Source organism: Jaculus jaculus, chromosome 11, assembly GCF_020740685.1.
Source record: "Jaculus jaculus isolate mJacJac1 chromosome 11, mJacJac1.mat.Y.cur, whole genome shotgun sequence".
NCBI lineage: Eukaryota > Metazoa > Chordata > Mammalia > Rodentia > Dipodidae > Jaculus > Jaculus jaculus.
Genome location: NC_059112.1, coordinates 13708969 through 13718387, shown reverse-complemented (window position 1 = coordinate 13718387; position 9419 = coordinate 13708969).

Below are 9419 nucleotides of genomic sequence, written 5' to 3'. Positions count from 1 at the left end.
CCCCCTTGTGCATCTGGCTAACGTGGGTCCTGGGGAATGGAGCCTTGAACTGGAGTCCTCAGGCTTCACAGGCAAGTGCTTAACCACTAAGCCATGTCTCCAGCCCTGTCTAGGTGGTTTCAAAGTCAACTTTGAAAGACACAACATAAAAAGAGAAGAGTCACATTCCCTTGAATCTTTCTGTCAGAGTGGGGTCAACATGAATGGAATAGCTGGTAATTACAGGTTAAAAAAGCCGTGGACTTTTTTGTGGGTTCTAATTCATTATTGCCCTCTCTTCCCCTTTTCTCCACCTACTCCCTAAATCACTATGTAGCAACAGAAGTTTAATTTTTATAAAGAAAATACTTTAGGAAAAGAGTCAGGGAGAAAAGTGCTTTGTTTATAGCATACTGTGGGAACACTGCTTAAAAAAAGAAAAGAACATGGGATGAAAGGATGGCTTAGGGGTTAAAGTATTTGCCTGCAAAGCCAAAGAACTCAGGTTCAATTCCCCAGGACCCAGGTTATACAGATGCACAAGAGGACACCTGTGTCTGGAGTTCGTTTGCAGTGGCTGGAGGCCCTGGTGCACCCATTCTCTCTCTTTCTCTCTCCGTCTTTCACTGTCAAATAAATAAATAAAAATAAAATACTTGAAAAAAGAAAAAGAAAACAACATACAAAAGCCAGAACCAAGCCCGGCGTGGTGGTGCATGCCTTTAATCCCAGCCCTCGGGGGGCAGAGAAAGGAGGATCGCCATGAGTTCAAGGCCACCCTGAGACTCCATAGTGAATTCCAGGTCAGCCGGAGCTAAAGTGAGACCCTACCTCAAAAAAAAAAAAAAAAAAAAGCAGCAGCAGCAGCAGCCAGAACCAAGTCCACCTATCGAGTATAGTCCCACGAAGGGTTAAACTTGGTACCTTTACTTCAGAGCTCTTGTTACAGTGTGTGTGTGACTCCAGCTATACAATGGGAATAAAGCTAGGGTATTTTCACACTGTAGCCAAACTTGATTGACTAGGAAAAGGAAAGGCCTAAACTGCCAGGCTGCAAGTCAAATGACGCTCATAGGCAGGCACTGTCTTGCTGCTGCTTTTTAAATATTTTATCTTAGGGTTGAAGAGATAGCTTAACGGTTAAGGTGTTTGCCTACGAAGCCAAAGGACCCAAGTTCGATTCCCCAGGACCCATGTAAGTCATGATGCACAAGGGCAGTGCAAGTGTCTGAAGTGCAGTGGCTGAAGGCCTGGTGTGCCTATTCTCTCTATCCCTCTGTCTCAAATAAATAAAATAAATGAATATTTAAATATTTTATTTTAATTTAATTAACTATTAGAACAAGCAAGAGAGATGGAGAGAATGGGTATGCCAGGGCCTCTAGCCACTGCAAACAGACTCCAGACACATGTGCCACCATGTACATTTTGACTTACATGGGTCCTGGGGAATCGAACCTGGGTCCTTAAGATCTGTAGGCAAGCACCTTAACTACTAAGACATCTCTCCAGCCATCCTGCTGTTTTTAAAAACTTTAGTTATTGGAATCATTTTTTTTTTTTTTTTGATTTTCAGTTTTTCAAGATAGGGTTTTACTCCACCCCAGACTAACCTGGAATTCACTATGTAGTCTGAGTGGCCTTGAACTCATGGTGATCCTCCTACCTCTGCTTCCTGAGTGCTGAGATTAAAGACATGCACCACCATGCCCAGCTGGAATCAATTTTATATGGCAAACTAATATAATTTTGTATGTATGTATGCATGCTTGAGTGTACATAGGCACGTGTATGGAGGTTAGAGGCATTATCTATGTTCCACCTTCTTTGAGATAGGATGTCTTGCTGCTATGAACATGTCAGGCTTGCAAGTGGCTTTATGTGAGTGCTGGGGATTTGAACTCTGGTCAGCAGGCTTGCAGAGCAAGTACCATTATCTACTGTGCCATCTCTCTAGTCCTTGTGTCCCCTTTAAAATATATTTCATTTACTTGACAGAGAGAAGCAGAGAGAGAGGAGGAGAGAGAAAGAAGGGCATGCCAGGGCCTCCAGCCACTGCAAACAAACTCCAGATGCATGTGCCACTTTGTGCATCTGGTTTATGTGGGTACTGGGGATTGAACCTGGGTCCTTAGGCTTCTCAGAAAACTGCCTTAACCACTAAGCTATCTCTCCAACCTCTGTATCCCCTTTCCTAACATCCAGACCTGTATTCTGCTGCTTGGAACTTGGATGCTAGATCTCAGGAGGCCGTACTGGGTCATGAAGATCAGTGTCACACGCTAAGAATGACGGAGCAAAAAGCTGGAAGGAACCTGGATCTCTGATCTGGGGGCTATTGGATTAGCTCTCAATCGTCTTTGCAGAGGGAAACATTTCCATTTTATGCTAATGTTATTCGGGGCTTTCTGTTGTATTTAGCAGATATAGTCATAGTCTGATACAGTTGCTATTTGCTTCTATTTGGCTTATGCCTGGTTTGATACAAAGTCCTAGCCTGAGCACCTAGTTTGATATCATTGTATCCAACTAGGACTATAGCTTCTTGAAAGACACCCCCACACCCCCCCACACAAATATGAATTAGGACTATAGCTTCTTGAAAGACACCCCCACACCCCCCCACACAAATATGAATTAGGACTATAGCTTCTTGAAATTTGGAAAGTTGATATAAAAATTCAGATTTCTGGGCTGGAGAAATGGCTTAGCGGTTAAGGTGCTTACCTGTGAAGCCTAAGGACCCATGTTCGATTCTCTAGGTCCCAGGTAAGCCAGATGCACATAATGGTGCATGCATCTGGAGGTCATTTGCAGTGGCTAGAGGCTCTGGTACACCCATTCTCCCTCTCTCTCTCTCTTTCTCTGTTTCTAATAAATAAATAAAATAAATAAATCTTTAAAAGAAATTCATATTTCTGACTTCTCTCTTGAGTACTTGGAATGTCTGGTGAACTTGAGGTCATGCTTTCCATTTTATCAATTGTCCAATGCAAAATAATGCCTTGGACAGGTCTGAATGATTCACCAAGTCGATTTCCTTTCTTTCTGTTCTTAAAGGTAACAGAATGCTCTGTGAACCAAGAACAGCAAGTACAAAGGTCCTGAGGCAGAAAACAGCTGGACTGGGCATGGCACACATGAGTTGGAGAAAGCCAAGAGATGAGGTCACATAGGGCGGCAGGGTGAGACAGGGCTTTCACTTAGAGGTAGGGACTTGGGACTTGAATATAAGTGCATTTAGAAGTCATTAGAGAACTTCATGCAGGTAAATACAATTCCTTATTTATTTATTTATTTTCAAGGTAGGGTCTCACTCTAGCCCAGGTTGACCTGGAATTCACTATGGAGTCTCAGGGTGGCCTTGAACTCACGGCGATCCTCCTACCTCTGCCTCCTGAGTGCTGGGATTAAAGGTGTGTGCCACCACGCCCGGCTCCTTATTTTTGCTTTGAAAGCTCATTTTGTTGTTTGTTTGAGACAGGGTCTCACTCTAGTTCCAGTTGACCTGGAACTCACGCTATAGCCCAGGCTGGTCGGGAGCTCACAGCATGTCTCCTTCCTCAGACTCCTGAGTGCTGGGGTTACAGGCATGAGCCTCCGTGCCCTTCTTAAAGCTCTCTCTGGCTGCTGTTAAATTATAGACTGGCAAGAACAGAAGCAAGAGCTGGGTATGGTGGCACACACCTGTCACTCTAGCACTGGAGATGTAGAAACAGGAGGATCAGGAGTTGAAGGACATATAGTGAGCTTTAGACCTATTTGGACTACATGATAACCTATTTTTTAAAAAAGCAGAAGCAAGGGCTAGAGGAATGGCTTAGCGGTTAAGGTGTTTGCCTGCAAAGCCAAAGGACCCAGGTTCGATTCCCCAGGACCCACGTTAGCCAGATGCACAAGGAGGTGCACGCATCTGGAGTTTGTTTGCACTGGCTAGAGGCCCTGGCGAGCCCATTCTCTCTCTCTCTCTCTCCCTTTCTCTGTCAAATAAATTAATTAAAATAAAGAATATTTCTTAGCTAGAAAGATGGTTTAGCAGTTAAGCACTTGCCTGTGAAGCCTAAGGACCCCAATTTGAGGCTTGATTCTCCAGGACCCACATAAGCCAGATGCACAATGTGGCACATGCATCTGGAGTTCATTTGCAGTGGCTGGAGGCCCTGGCATGCTCATTCTCTCTCTCTATATATATGCCTCTTTCTGTTTCTCTCAAATAAATAAAAGTATAAAAATTTATTTTATAATTTGTTTTAAAAAAGCAGAAGCAAGGAAGTCATTTAAGAGGTTATGAACAGTTTTGTGAGAAATAATGAAACGATAACAGTAGAAATGAGAGACATGAAGAGATTCAGGGTCTGTTTTAGAGGCAGAGGCAACCATACTTGCTGGTGGGTTGGATGTTCCTTTGAAGACAAGGTAGGATCCAATAGGGTGGATGCTGGTTCACTTACTGATAAGGGAAGCCTGCAGAAGAGCTGGTTTTGAAGGAACCCAAAAGACCTGTCTTGCTAAAGCTTTGTTTGAAATGCTTTTGAAACAGCCAGATAGAGAACAAGTGAGCGCCTGCAAGAAAAAAAAAATCGAGCAGCCATAGCATTCTTAAAAAAAAAAAAAAAGTTTTATTTTATTTATTTGCAAAGAGAGAGAGAGACAGGGAGGGAGGAAGGGGGCTGAGCACACCAGGACCTCCCTCCAGCCACTGGAAACAAACTCCAGATGCATATGCCACTTTGTGCATCTAGCTTTATGAGGGTACTGGAGAGTCCAACCCAGGTTGTTAGGCTTTGCAGGTAAACACCTTAACTGTTGAGCCATCTCTCCAACCCCATAGCATTCTTTTTGAATGTTCAGCATGCTTTCCTGGGTCAAAATCCAGGAAATGCCATGGATTCATTCAGAATTGCCTTGAATGAACGAAATCTCTCTCTCTCTCTCTCTCTCTCTATTGTTTTTGATGTAGGTTTTTGCTCTAGCCCAGGCTGACCGGGAATTCACTATGTAGTGTGTCAGGGTTGCCTCACACACACAGTGACCCTCCTACCTGTGCCTCCTGAGTGCTGCGATTAAAGGCTGGGATCCTTAGCTGATGCAGCGTGAATGTTCTGGTTTCCACTTCCTGCTCTGTCCCCTCGTTTCCCTCTGCTTCCTGGCATCTCTATCCAGCCTCTACTCTGTGGACTGTTTAAAGCAATGAACACTCGTGAAACCTTTTAACTCCCCTTCGTGATGACTCTGGCATGGTCTATTAGCTCAGGAAACAGGCCGTCTCTTCCCCAGTTCTGAAAAGTTGAGCTAAGAGACAAGGAGACAGACAGGAGGTCAGGTTGAAAGGAGTGATTGCTTTTAGGTGTGGTGGCCAGGTGCGCTCGGTTAATAATGGTGTCCAGATTGAGGAGCTGTTCTCACTTGGTGACAGACAATGCTGGACTTGACTGAGGTCACTGAGGGTTCCCAGCACAAGAAATGTGCAGAGAGGCGTCCTGTAGGCTTACTTATACTGTCCAAATTTATCCTATGTCAACAGAGGTGGAGTAAGCAGTTCAGAGGCCGGGAACTGGTTCTTCCCCTGAAACCTAGAGCAGAGGAAGGGCATTCTTTTAACAGGTGACGAAAACACTCACCATGAATTAGTTGTCTGATTTTGTTTGAATGTTCATAAAGTGAATTTTCAGTCATCAGGGCACCACTCAATTCTGCAAACAGATATCAAGCACGATTCTACCACGTGCTCGCAGTGGGGTTGGAGGGCAAGTTCCTTGGCCTATGTTCCTAGTTTGTAAAAAGGCGGCTTGTGACCATCTTTTTTAAAAAATATTTATTTATTTATTTATTTATTTATTTGAGAGAGAGAGAGAGAGAGAGAATGGGCCTCCAGACACCGCAAATGAATTCCAGATACGTGTGCCCCCTTGTGCATCTGGCTAACGTGGGTCCTGGGGAATCAAACCTGGGTCCTTTGGCTTTGCAGGCAAATGCCTCAACCGCTAAGCCATCCCTCCAGCCCCTGATTTTAAAAAAAAATATTAAAGAAAGACACTTTTATTTTTTAATTTTATTATTTATTTATTTATTTGAGGGAAAGAAAGAGGCAGAGAGAGAGAGCATGGGCACACCAGGGCCTCCAGCCACTGCAAACAAACTCCTTGTGCATCTGGCTTATGTGGGTCCTGGGGAATCGAATCGGGGTCCTTTGGCTTTGCAGGCAAACGCCTTAATCGCTAAGTGTCTCTCCAGCCCTTGTGTCCATCTTGTGACCTAACTTACGTAGCATACCTACTGTTCTCCTGGGTCAGAATGAGCACTTGATAAAGGAATGTTACCATTCTCATGACAATTGTCATCACTCTGTCTTATCTACTAGGTTCTGGGACTAGGAAGAGAAAAAGCATAGCATTAGCATGTGGAAGCCTTGAAGACTAGCCAGGAGGCTTGCTGTAGCCTGGACCTTGAGAGGTGCCCGGGGCCCTCAGCTTGGTGCTATTGGGAGAGGTAGAAGCTTTAAGAGCCGGGGCTGGAGGAGGGTCTTCTGGTCATTGGGGCATGCTCTCGAAAGGAAGAGCAGAACCTCAGCCCTTTCCTTTTCTTCTCACTTTCCAGCCACACTACTGCGCTCCCACCATGGTGTGACCCAAACAGGACCAATTTGATCATCTTCTCAAATCTCACAAATTATGAGCCAAAACATTGTTTTTTCTTTTTATAGATTGTCTTGGGCTGGGCATGGTGGCACACACCTTTAATCCCAGCACTTGGGAGGCAAAGGTAGGAGGATCACAGCGAGTTGGAGGCCATCCTGAGACTACATAGTGAATTCCAGGTCAGCCTGAGCTAGAGTGCGACCCTACCTTGCAAAATCAAAAAAAAAAAAAAAAAAAAGTTCAATTCCCCAGGACCCACGTAAGCCAGCCGCACAACGTGGCACATGCATCTGGAGTTCGTTTGCAGCAGCCGGAGGCCCCGGCACACCCATCCTCTCTGCCTATTCCGCTTTCTCTTTCGCAAATAAACAGATAAGCTGTTTAAAAAAGGGGGGGGCGGGGAGAATGTGGGAAAAATATGAGCACCTTCCATGAACCAGGGACACAGTGGCTGGCTTTGCCATATTCATCCTTCTGCTTCCATCTGCAGAGCCACTCTTCCCCTGCTCGTGGCCCTTCAGTCTCCCTTGAAGTCCTTCTTTTTCTCTTTTAATTTTGTTTATATTTATTTATTTATTTGAGAGCGACAGAGAGAGAAAGAGGAAGGGGGGGAGGGAGGGAGGGAGAGAATGGGCGCGACATGGCCTCCAGCCACTGCAAACAAACTCCAGACGCGTGCGCCCCCTTGTGCATCTGGCTAATGTGGGTCCTGGGGAATCGAGCCTTGAACCAGGGTCCTTAGGCTTCACAGGCAAGTGCTTAACCGCTAAGCCATCTCTCCAGCCCTTGAAGTCCTTCTTAAGCAAAGCAAATGTGTGTAAAGGGAGGTGCTGAAGGACGGGCTGGGCTCCCGGCTCTCTTGGTATCACTTCATTATGAGTTATCAAACTGCACTCCAGGGATGAAACTGGGTATGACAGCTGCACATCAAACTGTGCAGCAAACATCCTGGAGACTTGCACCATACCAGAAGCGTGTGTACGCTCCGGCAGGAAGGAAGGAGTGGCGCCTTCTGTAAGTTGCGAGATGGTAGGAAGAGTTGGAAGACTCTAATGGGACAGGTCGTGAAAACAGTAGAATTTAGAATAGTTCCTGGCACATGGCTAACATGTATGCATGCGTGTGTGCACATGCATGTGTGTACAAGGCAAACCCTTGGTAATTAAGTAGTTCAGCTGTTTTTGTAAATTATAGGGCTGGAGAAATGGCTCATTGGTTAAGGAGCTTATCTGCAAACCTAGCAACCACCCCCAGTAACCATGTAAAGCCAGATGCACAAGGTGGGGGTATGCGTCTGAAGTTTGTCTGCAGTGGCTGGAGGGCCTGGCACAACCATTCTGGCTTTCTCCTTGCCAATAAACAAATAACATATTTTTTTTAAGTATTAAATGTAAGCATTCTGCAAACTAACCAAACACACTTTCACGTTTTCTGGTCTTGCCTACCCTAACCTCCATCCTGCAAAACTTCTCAATTTTCAAAAGCCAAACAGTTTAACTGGGCAGTTCAAGGTGCAGCCCCGAACCGGGGCATCCCAAACAGAAAGGTATTAAGTTATTCCGGGACAAGGGCAATGTTAAGATGCTTTGAGTGTGCGGGTAACTCTAGCCAACACAATTGTCTTAACAAAGCTTGAGCGGCTTAGCGGTTAAGGTGTTTGCCTGCAAAGCCAAAGGACCTCGGTTCAATTCCCCAGAACCCACATAAGCTAGATGCACATGGGGGCGCATGCATCTGGAGTTCATTTGCAATGGCTGGAGGCCCTGGCGCGCCCATTCTTTCTCTCCCTCTCTCAAATAAATAAATACAGTTTTAAAAAAGCTCGAATATTTCATTGGCTATTTCCAAGTCGCATCTGATAGCTTTAAAAACATTATATAGGGTCTGGACAGATGGCTTTGCGGTTAAGCGCTTGCCTGTGAAGTCTAAGGAGCCGGGTTCGAGGCTCGATTCCCCAGGACCCACGTAAACCAGACGCACAAGAGGGCGCACGCGTCTGGAGTTCGTCTGCAGTGGCTGCAGGCCGTGGCGCGTCCGTTCTTCCCTTCTCTCTCTCTCAAATAAAGTTAAAAAAAAAAAAGCTTGAATATTTCACCAGCTATTTCTGAGTCGCATCTGAGAGCTTTAAAAACATATATATGTTACATAAATATATATAAATATGCACCTATATTATATATATGTAAAATCACGTTGACCTCACAGGAGCATTCTCAGCCGATGGTCGTCACGTCCAGGGTGGCCCTGAGAATGGGTGGGGGCGGGCGGAACCCAGCTAGGTGCGGCAGATCCAGCCCAACAAGTGCCACGTAAGTAGCGGCGCGGGGACTCGGGTGACATCGGAGAGAGGTGCGCACAGCCCGGGGAAGGCAGGTCTGGACGTGAAAGGAGGAAGCGCCCGAGAGAGCCGAGCCGCTTCTGGGAACCTAGGGGCCGGGAGAGGAGCGGGGGAGGCTCGGGCGGAAGGATGCTGGGAGGGCGATCCTTCGCGGGCGGGACCCGCCCTGGAGCGCCGCGGGCCAATGGGAGGAGCGCGCGTTCCGCTGACGTCACGACGCCGCGCCCGACGTCGGGCCAATGGGAAGCCGGCAGGGCCGGGGGTGGGCGGGCCGGGAGGAGTTGGGGCCGGGCCCCGCTGCCGGGCGGTTGGAGGAGCCGTGCGGCGGCCGCGGGAGCCTGAGCTGTGCGGAACCGGCCGGCGCGCCCGCATGCGGCGGTGAGGCGTGACGGGCACGCTCTCCCGGGGTCGGGGCGCGGTCGAGGCTTGGCGTCGCCGGTGCTTCCTCTTGCGGGGCCGGTGCG